At 42.9% G+C, this 19020-nt stretch overlaps 1 protein-coding gene and 2 long non-coding RNA genes across 5 annotated transcripts in view; 2 read left to right on the top strand and 1 right to left on the bottom strand.

The window, feature by feature from the left end:
• Positions 1-19020, top strand: part of NCK2 (NCK adaptor protein 2) — a 120436-nt gene that overhangs the window by 93790 nt on the left and 7626 nt on the right. The window lies entirely within an intron of this gene.
• On the top strand, positions 1763-10509 carry LOC111922681 (uncharacterized). 2 transcript variants are annotated; one of them, XR_002860647.2, is made up of 3 exons: positions 1763-2331; positions 2831-2895; positions 10039-10509. It is a non-coding gene; the product is annotated as an uncharacterized LOC111922681 (long non-coding RNA). The 2 variants fall into 2 exon arrangements; XR_015284289.1 differs by lacking the exon at positions 10039-10509 and adding an exon at positions 3277-3365 and having other exon boundaries at positions 2244-2331.
• On the bottom strand, positions 13293-17469 carry LOC147654035 (uncharacterized). The gene is made up of 2 exons (XR_015284290.1): positions 17235-17469; positions 13293-15258 (listed from the first exon to the last, which is right to left on the bottom strand). It is a non-coding gene; the product is annotated as an uncharacterized LOC147654035 (long non-coding RNA).

Here is a 19020-nt window from a genome sequence, read left to right as displayed (position 1 = left end):
AAGGCATATTTACTTTACCAATCTTGCAAAAAGTATAAAAAATTGAGATGATGCCAAATCTGCAAAGAGAATGTCATATGAAAGGGGATTTCATGCTTACTTCAGTATGAACTATTGCACTGCTCTTTATCTGAATCTGACTTCTTAAGTTTTCTACTGTAGAATTACTGTGGCTTTTCACAGATTTTCTGGTTATTAAAATTCAGCCCTCCAGCTTCAGAGCTGTCTTGTCTAATGTTATTTGATCCTACCTAGGGGAATGTGTTTTAAGTGCTAGATATTTTTAATGGATAAAACCTTAATAGTAAGAATTTAAAGAATATTATACTTTGGGATTTAAAAACCTCAACTTGGAAAAGAAAAGAATATTATTTGCTTTCTCAGTTTATTTCACCTTTCAAATAATGCTCCAGCTCTTCAAGGAACACTCTGATATTACTGTGCCTATGCACTTAGACCTTACATTCCCATCCCATAGAGATTTTGCAAGTTTTCTTCATCTAAAATATAAGCCAGTATTAAAAATAAATTCTGGATTTCTCCTAGAATTACAGAGTGGTTTTGGTTGGAAGGGACCTTAAAGATCACCTAGTTCCAGCCCCCATGCAATTGCCAGGGAGGCCTTTCTTTAGACCAGTTTGCTCAAAACCCCATCCAGCCTGGTCTTAGACACTTGCAGGGATGGGGCATCCACAACTTCTCTGGGAAAACTGTTGCAGTGCCCCACCACCCTCACAAGTAAATAATTTCTTCCTAATACCTAAATCTACCATCTTGCAGTTTAAAGTCATTTCCCCCCTGTCCTGTCACTACATGCCCTTGTGAGAAGTTCCTCCACAGCTCTCTTGTCAGTTCCCTGTAGGTACTGGAAGGAGCTATAAGGTCTCCCCAGAGCCTTCTCTTCTCCAGGCTGAACAACCCAGATTCTCTCAGCCTGTTTTCCTAGGAGAAGTGTTCCAGCCCTCTGATTGTGTTTGCAGCCCTCCTCTGTCCTCCAGTAGGTCCACGTCTTTTGTGTGCTGGAGTCCCCAGAGCTGGATTCAGCACTCCAGGTAGGGTCTCACAGGAGCAGAGTAGAGGGGCAGAATCCCCTCCCTTGCTCTGCTGCCTGCACTGCTTTTGATGCAGCCCAGAACCATCAGCTTTCTGAGCTGAAACGTGCATATTACCAGGTCGTGCCCAGCCTGTACTTGTGTAGAAATGTATTTTCCTCCAGTCTTTTGGAATTACAGAGGAGAATGTCACATATATTCCCAGTTTTGGCACTTGCATTTCAGATAGTCACTTGTTGCACAATTGCAGTGGGAAAAGTGCATACATTGTAGTGTATGAAAGATCTTAAAAAGTAGGTTAGGAATGATTGCTTTCAATTCCTTCATCTCTTAGATTTTGATGTTTATCTTTGTGATAGTGTAGCAATACAGCACAACTGTAGCTGAAGTTTAGCAGTTTCTTCCTCTTGAGTTCTCTATCAGCTTCTCTGTAAGAAGAAGCATTAAGCTTGCTGTTTAATGATATTCCTTTCTTCTCTACTGGTTGGAACTGACTAGCTTCACAAACTTTATATTGCAGTAATCGTTATAAGATGTTTAGTACTGGAGGTTGGATGCCTAAAAGGGCAGTGAGTTTCCAGGCAGAGATCAGATCCCGACAACTGCTTGCAGAAGAATTTAGTGAGGTTACACCTGTTTATCTGCTGCAGACTGGTCTTTTTTTTCCTTCTGTTGCTGCCATTTTCCCATGTCTTCAGTGATTCACAGCCTCCTACACTGCAGTCCACTGGGACTGTTAGAGATGACTTTGTTATTAGTTGATGTTTCTTGAATGACCCAAGTTTTCCTTGTAATCTGATTCCATCAAGGGGATGGTGTTAGGCCTCTGGGATTTTCAGGAATGACTTGCATTGCACACACTTAAAGGAAGCTTGTTCAAAGTGACCTAAAAACTTTCAAGTCTCACAGGAATCATCATTTTTCAGTTCAGGGCTCAAAAACGTGACTTTTCTCAAATGCCTGTGCTCTTTTGGACCAGTGTGCTTGCTCCATGCCAAGCTCTCCTTTTTGCTTTCCTCTAGTCCTAAGCTCCTCTGTGCAAGCAGGGTCACAGTCCTGTTTGGATGTGAGGCACCCATGTCAGATGACCCCCTATGACCTCAGTGCTTTCACTGTTGTGCCCTCCTCTTGTATCTGTGTGCTCAGTATGTGAGAGTTCTCAATCACGTACGAAGCCTAAAGCACAACCTTGGGCCCTACTTATGAAACACCATTTAAAAAGCCTCTACAGATTTCAGCTTATCTTGAATGTGTGAAGGTCCACCTTCTTGACAGAGTGGTAGGTTTCCATTTTCTCTTTATGAGAATGATAATGAATAAATATCATTTCTTCTTTATACTGTATACATGCTCCCAAAAATAGGGAGAATTAAATAAGGAATTAGAAAAATTAAATGGTACTGTGCATTTTCTGCCATTGGCTTGTTAGAGCTCCTGTTCTTCCACAGGCTTTGCAGCACTGAGAAGTATAAACACAGCTAGTCTCTTCCTTTTTCAACACTACTTAGACAGTGTATCACTCTGCTACTCGAATTTATTGCCAAAGTTGCCAAGTGGCAAATCACATAGATTCATTACATGAATGGACATTTGTTCATGTGGGATTGCTTTAGTGCTACAAAACAGTTTCCTATAGGTCAGTGATTTGCTGTCATTCAGATGCTCAGCGATGTTACTCATCATTTCTTTTCGCTGTTCATCAGAGCCACACTTCAGTCTGTGAAGAAGGGAAAAGAGGATGTTCAATATAAATCTGAACTGTGCAATTCTCTCTCAAGGTACATGTTGTAAAGAAGGGAGGGAATTAATTCTCCTGCTGCTTCTGCCACAAGTGGGATTTAAGGTGAGCCAAGAAACTTCAGCTGATCCTCCATATTATATTATGTGTCAGGCAAGCCCAAAAACTTTCTTCATGAGGGCTGTGCATGCTCTTGACTGATGAAATATTTCACCCTCTTTAGCAGTGGGAGGTTGCTTAATTAAAGGGAATAAGTAGCCTGTACTATATCAAACACTTTAATTCTGAAAACTTGGAAATGAGAATTAATAGATTCATGCAGAAGTGTGCTTACAGGGGATTAATTACTGTTGTTAAGCTGGTTATTATTCATTTCCATTTTGAATACGTTGGTCTGAGAATATTCTTGAGATCCAAAAAATTAAAAAATGGAGATGTGCAGCCTTGGGGGTGGGAACTCTGGGACTGAAATGTGTTTCCCTTCAGTGCCACAGCTTTAAAACCCACTGGCTGATGCTTCAAGTAACTGTGACTGTCATTTCCACCCTGCATGTGGCCTCGAGACTTTCTGCTCAGTTTTCAAGCATGCCATTATACTGAGGGTAAGGTTTAAAGACAGCAGTGAAAATAAAGGTGTGAAATACTAGTAAAAGCCCAGTTTCATGCCACTGGTTGAGAAGGAAGCACAGTGAAGGTTTGTATGATGTTCACATGGGCTTTGGTTCATGCTGCTATCACTGACATCCACAGTCCTCCTAGAGTCTCTGAGACTTGAATCAGACCTAGTTTGCCTGGATTATCGTGCAACCTGTTTTCTCCAATCTTGCTTCATCCAGAATAAAAGAAACTACTTCACTGTTCTAGGACTGGGATTTAAAACAAAAGGGCAGTATTAAGATTAAGTATTAAGAGTAAGCCCTTTTTAAAAAGGTGCCCTGTATTTAAAGAAAAACTGGTGAGGGGGAAGAAGAGAAAGCTGAGGTACACAAGTGTGAGTTTTTCATGCAGCAAGCATGGGGTGCAGGGTGAGCAAGAAAGGTCAGGATGAGGAATGAGCCTCCACTGATATTCACACAGAAAGGGAAGAGCATTAAATCAGCTCTATTGATTGGCACTGATAAAAAAGTAATGCTTTTCTCTTAAGCACAACTCTGCTGTCACAGCTTTTTGGTTACTGATGTGTGCTCCCAACAAAAGACATTACCTTAATACAGAGAGGTCACTGTGAGCTGCAGGCATAAGTGAGGCTGTGGCATATTCTCAAGCACAGTTATGCCAGCAATTTTTTTCTAGTGCATTTTTACATCTGTGTTTTTCTCTCCTGAATGCTTCTGTTGATAGTCAGACTTTCTCAATTGTTATTGCTCACATTAATTGGTAGGAGGAGGGAAGAGTAAAAACCTGAATGCTTATAATGTCACTGTTGCAAAATCATTATTAGCAACAAGTGACATCAACACAGGGGATTAGAAAAGCACAGAAATAGTACATGAGGGGTTAAAAAGACAATGTTAAGTGGCTGTGAATCATCATCCTGCCTTTCTCAAATAAAATGCTCTCATCCGCTAACTCATCTATCTCAGTCCTCATTAAAGTTAGTGGGAGCCTTTCCATTAACTTAAAAGGATATTGGATCAACCCCAGATCCTCCATGCTGGGTGTAACGGGCACAGTTGTTAAGCTCAGAGGTGAGCAGAGGGAATTTTATGACTGAAGAGTCAGTGTGAAATTTCAGCCCTCTTGAATCCACTGGTGAAACTCCCATTAACTTCATTAGTGCTGTGATTTTGCCACTAGACTCAGCATGGAGTGAAATCAATGTGGCAAGAGACGGCAGGATGTTTGACAACAGAGATTCTAGCTGTGTTATATCCATGGCTGGAATGCTGAAGTGTAAACTCTTTTCTCTGTTAAAGTTTCATTCTGCCATTTCAGTGGCAATAGGAGAATTGAGCCTGACTGCAGCTGCCTGTCTCGTAAGGAGAGAAATTCCAGCATGGCATCTGGCATGGGTTTTCCTTCAATAATGCTCCCTTGGGAGATTTCCATTTTATCCAGAGGTGGCTGTATCTAATATGCAGCAGATAACTGGAATATGGTACACTTCCATCCAGCAGCATAGACCATGCCCATAATCCCTTCCCAGGTAGAAGAAAGCATAATGCAAATGCTAGAGTTAAAATAAAAATAGGAAGTGTGGAAGAAAAGAAGCTTCTTAGAAATTAATGAGTTATACCCATCCAGCTGTGCTATCTGCAGGGAAATGATATATTTTTGAATTGGAAAGAGATGCATGTATGTAAGAAGGAGGAAAAAAATGATTGAAAACACATGAGAATGGAAAGGATTTTCACCACCCTCTCCCCAAATCTGAAGAGAAAGATGTCTATTATAGTAATTGCAGTGTAAGGCCCAGAAATATGCTGCAGTGTGAGGCCAGATCCATCCCTGGAGGGCTTGCAGGCAGAGATGAATATAAAAAGTCACAGGAGTTCAGGGATAGGTCAATACAATGATTTCAGTTTTTAAGCAGCTAGTACAGGGTTTTCTAGAAAGGGCTGGAAATCTTACTTCCCTTAAGCAGTTGTAGTGAACTCCAAAACCCAAAGGCCCTTAAAACACTGGTTGCTTTCTGAAGTGTTGGTGTTTATCAGTGTCTAATTCTAGCCTGTTTCCCAACCTGGGGCTGCCTTTGAAGTATCACTGCTGAGAACTGCTCTGTGCTCCTCTCTGCCCTAGCCTACTCCCTGAGCAGGCTCTGAATGAAAGGGTTTGTTGGAGGCATCTGCTTCACCTTTTACTTCTACATGCTGGTATTAGCAGTACCTTCCTCAAAAGAGATGAGGATGATAACAAGGTGGTGCTTAATTGAGGTTCCTGAAAGGACTTCACTGGCTTTAGGCTCTGCTTGCAGCCACCTGAACAGAAAGATCTGTTCTTGGGGAGAACACGTAGGTGCTGCATTGTAGTGCCTGCATTTATACGTGCTGCCTGAAAGTCTGACTCCTCCTGGGGTTAAATGGTTCATTCTTTCAAATACTATCTTATTGGTAATGCCAGCATGTCATTAGTGTAAGGAATCATTAAATGGAGAACATTTTTTCTGTCTACTTTTCTGTGTGGTATTGTTAAATGTGGTCCCCCATTCCTGCCTCCAACACCCACACCCCGCACCCCCCATCCATTTCTCTTTCTGGAGCATTCAGAGTGCATGACTTCATCTGCTTGATTATCTGGAGCCTTGGGAATTCTGGCTTTGTCTCTGAAACCACCAGAATGTGCTGAGCAAACACCGCTCCCAGTCAGGCTGCATCAGGGCTGGCAGTTAAAGCCTCCCATGCAAGAAAACTTGCTGGGAGCTGCTTTTCAATGAGATCATCTTTAATGATAGGGGGTTGTCTTATTTTGGTGAACTGGATTGTACACGAGGGCAGCATCAGGGCCAAATAAAAGAGCTCTTGTTTCTGAATGTTTTTGTAGCTTTCTAGGATTGCATTTTTGCACAAAAGTGGGCATTCATTCTTAGTTACGTTGCAGTTTCATCTTTCATACTGACAATGTGGTTTCTGTCATTGGCAGCAGTGCCAGTAAAATCTACAATGGATTTTTTAAATGTAATTAGGGAGGGAGTGTTTTTTTCTCCAAGAGGCATGAGGAGCTGTATCTCTGACAATGCAAATTTCTTAAGAACCGTGCTGTTCACTCAAGTCTGTCTGGCTATAGAGCATTGTTGTTCTTGTGTTGCATCAAGCAGCGGGAGTAGGCTGAAGCAGTGGAAAGGGAAGGATTGCTGACAGGTATCTAATGGGAGCCATTTCATGGGAACTCTCATGGTTGGAGTGCAGGAGCTCCATGTGCAGCATCTCTAACTTGTTGAGTGGTGTATTTGCTGCCACAGATGTTCTGATGTGCAGAACAGGAAATTAGGATGGGTTAGATATTACTGGGATACAAGGAAGAATATTATGTTTCCATGTTAGCTGATAATATCTAAGCTATGCAAATGCAATCTTTTATGGTGTGCAGATATCTCCTTCTGCCCTCCACGAGGAAGATAAGTTTATAGAGCTTGCTCAGAACTGAAGCTGCGGCATTACGTTGTCAGAAGTGATCCAAAGGAGGGGAGGTATAGTGTGAAAAATGGACAATGTGAGTTACATACCCTGAACCCCCCGTCTGTGAAAGCACATCTTGGCATCTTGAATTTCCTCCTTGAATACTCAAAAAATGTGGGCCTGACACTATCTTTACACAGCAGTGGCAAATAATGCAGATGGCAATTACAACCACTGTCCAAATCTTAGTCAAGCATGTGCTTATTAGTTTGAACAGTGTCAAGGTCCCTGCTTTCTCCCTGTCAGACAGTACAACCCCTGCAGGTTTAGGAGCTGCCAGTGCATGTGAGGACATTTGCTGTTTTCTGTCACTGTTCTTGAATGTATATGGAGTGTTACCCTGGTGTTACAGTGATTGTTTCCAGCACAGCTTTTTGAGGGAAATAAATCATGCCAGTCAAATTAGGAAGTGATCCAATATCCTGCTCATAACCCAAATTAAGTAAAACAAAGCTTGTATTTTATTCTGGTTTATAAAAGGTTTAACTCTTTGGCATGAAGCCCTCTATACTCTCTTCTAAATCCATCCCACACACATCAAAGAAATTGTTATAGCTTAGCCAGAAATACTTAAAGATGTTCTAGAAAAGAACTTATTCTCACTGTGCTGAGAAGATAATTCTGTGCAGAGTTGAAACCAGCTTTCAGGAGCTTTGCAGGTGGAATCTTTGAATGTCCAGCCAAGAAACTGACTCAGTTTTGATTCTTTGTATTAAGATTAGTGCTCAAGACAGTCTTAATACACAGTCTTGCATGGCCTAATAGAAGATGCAGCTTTATCACAGATGATGAAATTGAAGTCTTTTCCATTGAGATAGAAGCTAGAGAAGGCTACCATGGATAACTGCTGACTGTGAACATTTTAGAATTCTTAAATCCAACAAATTTGTATCCATGAAATTTTAAAGACCTGGGGATAGGAGCTCTGTTGATCTCTGTATGTTGATTTTTAGTCAGTGAGTGGAAAAAAGTGTACTGCTATCAGGCTATGAAAATTGAGTGCTGGTGCTAAGTATAGGTCTATCAGCTTGACATTGATCCAAAGCAAAATAATGAAACTACTGCAATTGGAGTCCTTTATTAACAAATAAAGGGAACAGCACTTCGTTAGCAGCTCTCTACCTAAGAGAAAATGGATCTTGTCAAATCAGCCTGATGTGTTTTGGTTCACCAAGATTACAAGCTTGCCTGATAGTAGTCACCCAGGTGGGCTTTCTTCACATCTTGATCCAGAGGAGAAAATGAACAGTGTCCAGCAGGAAGTGGTTTTGATGCTGATGGATCTCCAGGTGGAGACAGATGGAGTGAATCCTCTCTGAGCTGTTGGTGTTCCTCGGGGCTCGTTTTCTGGCTTTTCACTGTTTAACACTTGTGTCAGTAGCTTGCTAGAAAACACGAAATGATTGCTGCTACTATTTGTAGATGTGCATGCACACTGGACACAGTTGAGGGAATAACTAAGTCAGCTCACTGTAAGAGCCACCCACATGATTTGATAAACCGTGAGAACATAAGAAACACTCATATATTATTTTCCTGGTGCAAGGTTTCTATTTAAACTCAGGATAGCAGGTTTTGAAGGGGCCTGAGGCCTTGGTCCAGCAGAGCAACAACCGGGAGGCCCTGGTGGATGGAAAAGGGAGTATAAATCCCAACACTCTGCCAGTGTGTGGGGTTTGATAAGGCACCATTGTGGATGTGGAAGGAAACATTAGAAAACTAAACTCAGTATTGGTAAAAAGGAAGTGGGTTGTTTACAAAGTCGCTGTATGTTGGATAAAATCCACTTTTGTGCAGAGGGCTAGCACAGATGATATCAGGGTTTGGAATGAGATTTTCATCTTGGTCTGCCTTTCAGTGTAGAGGTGGAGTTTAACCTCAGTATGTTATTGTGCTACATCAGGATTTAAATTCCTTATTTACTGTTTTCTGGCAAACATTTAGGTAAATGTTGCATTAAGTAGACATTTATTTTTAATAACATTGACATTTATCTCACTTTTCTCCTGACATTTTTAGCATCTTCACAGATACCTGCATAGCTATTTTTGTTCTAAAATTTGCAGTAATTAATTGAATTTCTGCATATCAGTGGGAGCAGCTATCAGCAAAGAGAAAGGGAGGCACTCCAGTTTCACATCCTTTGATTAAAAGTAAATTGAAATAATTAAAGGTGTGGTATTTAATGTAGAGGCTTTAGGGCTGAAAACCAACATCCTGATACCTGCTGAGAAATACCTTACTCCACAAATAACCTCTGTTCTAGTAACTCCTGCCATGGCTAGGGCTAGCATTGGAATGTGGCCCACAGTAATTACTGTTTTGAGACAAAGGGGACACTTTCTGTTCACTCAGAAATAAATCACTTTGATTGCTTTTCTCCTATGGCAGAGCACTGTATGTATAATTTAAGATGTACAGCACAGCAGTGGAGCCTTTTAGAACTGGATCATCCCACTGGTCAGCAGTAAGAAAGCTGATGCAAGTGATGGGTGAGCAGATAAACACTAACAGTTTTGGGAGCTGGCAAGTGCCAAGGATGCTACACATACAGCTAAGAGCACTGCATGTGTTTCAGTCTCTGGTATCAGCCTGTCTGGAGGTGAGACACAGCTTGCCCACGTGTGGCTAAGCTGCAGGGATGTCTCAGGATTGCTCTTGGGGGATTGTCTGAGTGCTGAGTGGAGCTGCAGTCATGTCAAGAAAACCAGTCCATCGTGTCAAGTGCTAATAACAGGAATTAAGTAGTTCTGTAAACACATTTTATGAACAAGTATAATCACTTTGGTGTCTCTTAACAGGCTGGTATGTGATGACTCTGGGGAGCTTTGGAGCAGCTTTAGGAAGGGGAGGCAAGGCAAGGCAGAGCATCATCCCCTCTGAGAGGGTGTTTGCTGCAAGTGTGAGGCTTTCTTGTAGCTGTGAGTGGGGCTGCTCCATGCACAGCTGGGGGCTAACCTTGCAAATGCAGGGTTGTTTGTTGTAGTAACCAGCTACCTGGGAAAGGTTTCCAAAAACAGTTCTTTTTTATTACTTGGTGAGCACTCAAAACAATTTTAACTATGGCAGAAATTGCTGATGGGCTTGTATCAGTTTCCTTTTGATAGCTGTATTTTCTTTCTTTACTTTGCAGTCTGAGATGATTTTGGAATACCAGGATCTCCAACCTCTCTTCCATGGCTCCAGGCTGTGAAATCAGTTTCAGTCTCTCTGTCTCACCCTACTGTGAAGTCATGGAACTTTTAACCAGTTGTGTAGTTAAACAGCCCCTTCTCACTGTGCCACGAAAGCACATCTCGCTCAACATGCCCCCAGCTTCTGTACTGGAGGCACAGCAAGAACTGGAGGAACCCCCTCTGCCAGCAGCCACCCACCTCTTCCAGGGCTTTCCACCTGAGCAGACAGTTCTTGGTGTTGTCCCTGCTCTGGCTGAGAGGAGAGGTGAACAGTGAACATCAAGGTTCAGTGTCACAAAGCATCTGGCAAAGTCAGTGAACCTGGGCTTGATACCATGCTTTGTCTTCTGGCTCAGCTGAAATGCTGACACAGAAATTTCAGTAAAACATGTTAAGTAGGCACCCAGAACCTGCTACAGACGAGATCACTTCATTGTCTTGCATGTGTTCATCTGAAAAAGCAAATATATGTAGTTTGCATGTCTAATGAAACTAGAGGAGACAGAAGATCAGAGAAAAGGTGGTTGTATTTAATTTCTAGTCATTCAACTTTTGTGTAAAATCAGCATTGTGATTGAGGTATTCTTATAATTTTGCAGATACTTGTTTTTTAATGGGAGGCATTGCCATGTGGCATTCTTACACCCCCTTTTTGTTTTGTCCTTTGTGAAATCTTATGGTTTTGGTTCTGAGTAAATTAAAGGGGTTGGATTGGCAATTCCAGATGTAATGATGTCTGTTCATAAGGCAGATCCTCTACAGTAACAGAATTAAACTGCTAGTTTAGGTGTGTTTGAGCACCTCTGATTTGATCGGAAGAAACCTCCATGCCAGCAGAAAAAGTGAGCAATTTTGTTTTCAGCATAAGCATGAACTTTCATGATGTAGAAGTTATGCAGCTGACTGCAGTAAACTGACTGGTTGTACTGCTGCTCTTCCATCCATGTCACTACTTACTGATTATAAAACCCTGCCTCTTTACTCCTCTTGATAGCAGGTTTCATACTTTCTGCATCTGCTGGGTTTCAGTAACATGTCTGCTGAGAAAATATCTTTCTGTCTTATCTTGAGCTTGGTGGCTTTTTCCTACATTTTATTTTTAATGAGATTAAAAAGAAAAAAAAGCAGGTGGGGGAAAATTTGGATCCTAATAGTTATTTAAGCAATGAGTTCAGCTTGGAGGCTAAACCGGACCTTTTGCTTTTGAATCACTCTGTGGGTGGTGTTGCTTCTGTACAAGCACAAGGTGCACTTACTACATTTGTAGTTCAGAATAATTTCCAGCAATATGAGTGCAGATAGAGCCAATCATTGGTTTCTAGGCTCTTTCTACCTTCTCATGGAGAAAAAAAGGTCTTTCTGATGCTCTTTTGAAGCTGAACATGATGCAAAAATCAGGCAGAGCTTTTATCTTCCTCTCTCCTGATGCTTACCATCTTCTCTGTTGAAACACGGGGACAGTGGCATGTGTCTAGCATATACAGCAAGCTGGAGACAGACCATGGCTGTTTCTGTGGAGGGCCCCAACAAGGTACTTGTACCAGCCCAAAACTGTGGAACAAATAGTTTCTATGGGGTCTGCACCTATCCTTTTGTAGGCCTGGATCCCCATCTCACACTGGTCCCAGGCAGAAGCTGGGGTGGGCTGTGTTCACACAAGGACAACAGCACCAGGGCAAAGGCCCTTGCCTGCACCTGTTGCTGTTTGAACATGGGGGAGGTTCCTTTTCCAGAAGCCTAATGGGAGATGTTTCAACCTCTTCTAGTTGAGCAGTGCTACAGTACAAAAGGCTATTTGAAAATCAGGGTTCCTTTGTACACAGCTCTTTCACCTCTCTCACCATGACCAAGGCACAGAGCTGAAGTAGCAGCCCTGTAGCATCTGGGGAATGGCTGACAACAGGCCACGTTCACAAGGAGCCAGAGCTTGTTCTAGGCTGGGGAGCAGGCATAGGGAAAACCATCTCCTTTAAGGAAATCTGGCAGCTCCAACAGACTGACACAGTTCCTCTGCCCCTCATCCAGACCATGGTTAGCCACTGGTCTGGCACACTGGCAGCATGCTCTCCTCTCCACACCCATCCTCCCTCTGCCAGGCACAGTCTGTCCCTCTGTGCTGACCACTGGAAAAGCTTGTAGGGGTTATGGAACAAAGGTTTGCCTGTCCAGCTGGTGAACTGAGAAGCACTCGCTCTTGGATAGAAATGACAACAGCTTTTTTTTTTAAACCAAATTATTTATTTGAATAGATGAAGCAGCAACTGTGCACTGTATTCAGAATAATTTAAAACCAAATTAATGCCATGCACTTTTAAGCCAAGGCATAGGAAGGCAAGTAAATCCTTCTTCCTAGTCCCAGTGGAGTTGTTTTTCCCCTGAAGCACAAGAGAAGGACTGAAGGGCTCATGCATGCTTAAAATGTCATGTATCAGTCACAGAGCCCGTGCCTCTGCTCAGATGACATCACTGGTAAGCACACAGTTTTCTTCCCTCTCGACCAAGTAATGTATGTGCCCTCTCATTATCATCCCCCATTTTATTTTAATAGGGAGCAGGCTCCACCAGCAGCATAACAATTTGTTTCACAGGGTTCTTCCTCATCTCAGGATAATCATTAGAAATCATTAGAATTAGAAAAAAGCTGGGGTTGGATTGAGATATGGGAAATCGTTACACTAAAGCTGGAGTGCATGAGGAGTATGGCCTAGCCCATCTGCATTCAAAGGTAATGATGCTTTTGGGTTTTTTTACGATTTTTGGGATGGAAAAGGTCAAGGCTGGGTGCAGCAATGCTGCTCTTTGCAGCTGGAAGTGCAGGGAGAGGTTTTTTGCTCCGTTGTGTACCATCTGCTGTTGGGCTGCTGGAGAAGCCAGCAAGTAGCTCCAGATAACCACCCAGACAGGGTATTTTTCAGAAACTGCTTCTGGGATTGTCCTCAACCCAAAGGCCTGTTAAAATCCGTGTTAGACTGATGAACAGGGATTTCTGCTCGTTATCATAAAGGCTGAAATGGCTGGATAGAGAAAGCTATCAGTTTCCCGTTCTCCTTGAGCAGATATTTCTGCCCAGGATAATGCCCCTCTGGGGGTGGAGGATGAATGGAAATGAGTTATAGGGAGTTCCAAGGGAAGGCAAAAATGAAAGCAATTTAATCATAAGGTAAGTATTTATGTTGCAGAAATAACTAATCGGTATTGAGCAATAAAGATCTTAGGATATAAAAGAGAAAAATGAAATATTTTATGCATGAAAGTACTTTTGATAGATTCTGGATACTAGATTTTATACTGGAGTAAATTTCTACCGTTAGTTCTGTGCATAAAAAATTAGATTTTTGTAAGGAAAACAGTAGCAGGATGTTGTGTTATAGAGATGAAGGAACAGGGGTTTTCTCTCACTTTACATTTACATCTAGAAAATTTTGGTTTTTTCCTGTTAGTAGCTTGACCAAAACCCCAAACATTTTTTTTTTTTTAATGCATACTCTGAATGCTGCTTTGCACTGTACTGCACAGAGCAGGGGCAAGTGATTAAAACAGACCGATGGGGAAAGCATAAAAATTATTGTACAAAGAGAGATTGTTTAGATATCTTTATTTAGCAAGTGAAGTACATTGCCAATAGGAAAGAGAAAAATGGAGACTCAGCTGTGTTTACCAAGGCAACAGAAATTTTCCTGAAGTGAGGCCAACTTTGATATGAGCTATTAATTTTGCTTGATTTTTGCAGGGCTACTTTGGAGTAGGACTTGAATGTCATGTTTTTGTGTGAGGGCATAAACATCTTGCTTTCAGTTCATGTTAGTTTTGCATCTGTGCTTGTAAAAACTGGTGTCTGGTCCGGCACTTGAAGGCCCATAAGGTGGCTGAGGTTGTAGCACGACCTGAAAAAGTTGTGCCCTGTGAACTTTCGGGAAGGGCTGAGATCCTTGTGGCACCAAAACAGGCTCTTGAAACTAGAGCCAAGTGCATTGTGTTAATCCTGTATTTTTTGCCCTTCTCTTCTTCCATCTCAGCAAAGCTTTTCCTTGTGGCCCTGATCCAACAAGCCGTTTAACTGCACGCAGGTGCAGTCACGGGATGGGACCTCCTGGCACGCCTCACTGTGTGCTGAACTGTATTTCCAATGAAAAAACAGCTACAAGATAACTTCTGTGGCCACCTGCCCCTGCCAGCCCCAGTCTTTGTTAGTGCTGAGTACAAACATCTTCCCAAACTGCCAAGGTCAAGGTGACAAACCAGGAAATACCAAGTGAAGGTGCGAGTCCTTACATTTCACTCTCTGACCTTCTAAGATGGGTGCAGCTGCTGGGATTTACCTGCAGCACTCTGGCTTTGTCCATGAGAGCAGTTTTGCTGGGTGGCACAGCAGGCTGTGCCTGGGCCTCACTGCTCCCTGAACACACTTGTCTGAGCACAGGTAGCACAGGTTGGCTCGTCATGCAAGGCCACCTGCAGCTCCTGCACCACCAGTGATCCACGTTGTGCCAATGGTCAGTGGCCAGCACAGGTGGTGATGTCCTGGAGAGTGCCATCTGTGAAACACTGGCAAGGAGGATGAACATTTTTCTGCAGTGATTTCTGTGGATCACATATTTTAGTGTTCCTTAGGCACAGTTATTAGTTGGTGGTTTTGATATCAGCAAACCTGATGAGATGTCAAGTCTATTTCTGCCTTCATCCTGCCTCAGATAAGTGCCAGGCATGAGTGCCAGTACATGAGTGTCCTTTCTCATCCCACTAGGCCACTCACACTCCTGACCCATTGACCATAAGCCAAGTCTTCTTCCTTGGCCCCTTTTCTACTGCAGATGTGAGAAGGAGCTCTGACGGATCTCCCGTGTCTCACACCCGCACTGATAAACTACCCTTCCCCATTAACAGGAGCCCTCAGCCTTCTCTTCCCCACTGATAACTTTCCTCACAATTTCACCCTATTATTCCCCCATTTTCCCTTAGTTTCTGACAAGAAGAATTTGTTAAGCTTCAAGAGTTTTTTTTAGATTTCTCACTTGACTCAATTTGCAGTGCCTCAGAGTGAGCTTGGCCCTCCTCATCACCTTCTTAGCAGACCCAGGCTGCAAGAGCATACCATCACTTCCTTCTACTCCCTGGGTGAGGAGTACATTTTGTAGGTATTGTTCATATTTTGGGCATGGTGAACTGTCCCACGGGTTCTGTTGAGAAAAACAGAAGAATCAAAGGCTAGAAATTTTCTTGACCTGCCTAAGCCTTTGTAGTGTGACCATTTGCCTGAGCTCTTGCACGTGTGACTGCCCCCCAAAGAGCTCGATTGTTTTGGCAATACAGTGTTGAATTGGCCATATCCCAGTAGGGAATTACTTGGTGCTACTTAAGAGGAAATGTCAACAGACTTTCAAGTATGAAGTTATGAACAGAATCTGCTTTTGAGCAACTTCTGGTAGACTTTTATCCACTTCAACAAAATTATGAATTTGTCTTTGGATCATATTCCCTGGCTTGCACAGCTGAGCAGAGTCAGTCTCATCGAGTTATTTATGGTGTTTACCTCATATCAATAATATTTTCCTCCTTTTGAGCACTGTGAACAATCATTTTGTACAGCCAAGTTGGTGACATTTGGGAGTTTTATTTCAAATGACTTCTAGGTAATATCTAAAATAAGATTTGATTTTAACCCTAAGGAGGAAAATAAAACTAATGGGCATGACCAAATTCCCACTTACTTAGAAAAAAATCTACAAGCATCATTTGACAAATAGACTTGGTTAAGACCAAGGACCCTAACTCATGGGCCCAGATGAAGACGTTCCCAGAGATGTCATTGTGCAGCTTTTTTTTCCCTTTGGCAGCCCCCAGGTTCCTAGGCAAATGAAAGCTCTAAACTTTGTTCCTTTCCCAACATAAACCCTAACCCTAGGCACAGACTAAACCCTTTTCCAAGGACCACAAGCTGTAGTAGAAATCAAAAAGCTGTCCTGGGAGAAATATTTTCACATTCTCCCTTGTCAGCCACAACATAACTGGAGTTCAAGGGTTTTCCCTCTCCTAACCCTAAACATTGGCCTTGGCTGGATTATCACAAGCCACACCAATGATGAAATTTTCAGAGACAAAACCCTAATGAATCCAGTCACTCCCTCTGAGGGAGCTCCTTGGCAGCTCCACATCACATGCAGTTCTAGGCTTTGACATTCCCCTGAACTAACCCTAGCCCTAAATGTTCTGTGTGAGTTGAGCAATTGCCAAAGAGACTAAGCCGTGACCAAGATAACAAACTTGTCAGGGGAGAAAGCTCTTTACAGCCTCTCCTTTGCCTTTGTCAGTGCATTGACAACCCCATGCCAGCTGGAGCTGTAGGACCTCTAAGTGCTCAAAATGTAACCCTAAGCCCAGGTGTGGGCTGCTTCACAGGTAAGAACACTCAGCTGTGGATGAGATGGAAAGTGTAGCAGGGGGTTAACTTGTTTACTGTTCATTCCAGCCTTTTCCAAGTCTTTTGCAGACCTTTGCCATCTGGAGCGCTAGGCTTTGTCCCTTTTCCATCCTTAGCCCTAAAGCCTGAGGACAGCTAATCCTCAGTCAAGCACACAGAGCACTGGTGATGAAAAAGCAATCAGAAGAGAAATATTTCTGTGGCCTGCACTTCCCTCCAGAATTCCCTCACCAGTGCCATGCTAACTTCTGCTGTAGGCTTTTTCCCTTTCCCAACACTGAACTCAGCCCTAAGGCTGTGCAGGGGATAACCCTTTGCTGAGGAACCAAAGCCAAATCAAGCTGTTGTCAAAGGAATGGCCTTCTAGGAGACTCCTGCTTCTCCTGGCAGCCTGTGGGAAGTGCAACATCTACTGAAGCTTCAGGACATCTTTCCCCCCTAAAGCAAAAGCCTGACCCTGAATTAACTATAATTAGGGATAACCTGCTGTGGTCCCAGCAAAGATGTCAGAGGAGCAATCTTTCAGGAAACCCGAACCTTAATCCTAATACTGAATGTGGAATGAGCCCTGGACTGTAATTTAAATGAAAAAGGTGCAGGGAAGAGATATTTTTCTTTCCTCCTCCTTACTTTGGAATCCCCTTGGCAGCCCCATGCCAGCAGAGCTCCTGTCCCAACTTTCTCCCTGTTTCTGTCCCAAGCCTAACCCTGCCCCAGACCCTCAACTCAGCTTACCCAGAGCCCAGGGAGAAAGCTTGTCCAGAGGTAATTTTTTTCAGCCTATACATTGCTTTGGCAGTCCAATGCCAAGTGGGGCTTTAGGCTTTGTCCCATTCTTAAACAATGTTACTGTGACCTGAGTTTTATCCCTGTCCTAAACTGAGCTTTTCAAGGGATAATCATGTAACTCCAGTCTTGAAATGCTGACAGTCTCTAGCCTTCCTTCCAGCTACAGTGACTCACCTTTACTGTTTAAGCACTGTGCTCCTTTTGACTCTTAATGCCACAGCCAGGCACAGCACAATTAAAGATTAGTAACAGGTGTGTATTGCTAGTGTGTTTGTGAGCCCTATTTAGGATTCTTCCTCTCAAATGGATAAAAACCCAAACAAACCAAACCCAAACACCTCTGACAGGTAGCACTGTTGTGTCTGTGATTAATTACGGGGAGGATTGAAGACCATCCTTGTGAGATGAGCACATTTGTTCACTAACCTGTGTGGACTGTGTGATGAAGTGGTGGGAACAAGAGCTTCAGACACCAGCTATCTTCCTATCTGTTCTGGCACAGGCCAGGCACTGTTTTCCCCCATGCTGAAGACTCCCCCCTGGCATCCAGTTGGAAGAACAGAAGGATCAAACCAGCTCCCTGTTCTTTTTTATCCGGCTCTTGCTGTTCCTGCCAATAGCACCCAGAGAAAGACCACATGTTTATTTTCATGTAGTGTTGTAGTGTCTCCCACCCATCAGCTGGAGCAAGCCATGGATCCCTGTGATCTAAATCCTGCAGGCATTTCTCTCTCCTTCCACCCCCTTCAAATCTGCCCATGTTGGAAAGTCACTTATTAATAAAAGAAAATCTTCTCATATTAGGAGAGATTATTTCTGTAACTTCTGTTCTGTGTTCCAATATTCTCAAGGACCTCTGCATCTTCCCTGTTGTGCTTTAATGATGGGAAGGATGGGGCATTTGCCCCCCCCCCCCCCCCCCCCAAAATATTTTCCATCAGGAAAAGGAATGAGCCGTGTGTGTCTGGAAAATGGAAAATGAGTGTTAACAGGTCCTCACCCTGAGGTGTGCTCTCTGGTAATTACTGTTTCAGATGGCTCTGCATGAGTGTTATGTCCTATAGCTTTCAGATCTTTAGAAAAATAATAAAATCTGCTCCTTAAGCTGAAGCTAAAGCTGTGACTGTGCCACAATTATGAGCTATAGGATTGAATTTAGACTGGCGCAGTGGAAATCAAGGTAAATGTGCAGCATATGTGGTTGCTTTCCCAGAGAGTTTGAGGGCAGAAAGGGAGTATGACTGAAAGTTGGAAGGAAAATGAAAAGAGCCACTGAGAGGAAAAAAAAATTGCTGTAGTAAAGATTTCTGTAGGCAAATACCAGGTCGAGTGCTGATGAATGGTAACTGCCCAAGCATAACTCATGAGTTATTGTCTGGTGGAAAATAGTAGACTACACTGAGCATCCTCATTCAGCAGAAAGAGCCCTGCTGCATGTTTATGTGATACACAAGGGCTAACCTACATGATTTTGGTAGTGCTGTAACTCCATCTGTAGCAATTAAACGAGGACATCCCTCTGGCACGGGTTCAGTTAGACTGATGGGACCCAATTCTCACACATTTAATAGAGAGGGCTGTGTGGATGTGAAAAACCCCAAGCTGATAGAGCCACCACCTGCACAAAAGTTTATAGCATTGTGATGACACTGACACTGAGTCACAACTCTCTACCCAAAGGTAGATAAATCACCAAAAACCCAATCCCAATCCCTGTGACAGAATTTAAGAG

Source organism: Cyanistes caeruleus, chromosome 3 (genome assembly GCF_971803275.1).
Source record: "Cyanistes caeruleus chromosome 3, bCyaCae1.hap1.1, whole genome shotgun sequence".
NCBI classification, from domain to species: Eukaryota; Metazoa; Chordata; class Aves; order Passeriformes; family Paridae; genus Cyanistes; species Cyanistes caeruleus.
This window is presented reverse-complemented; position numbering and strand designations above follow the sequence as displayed.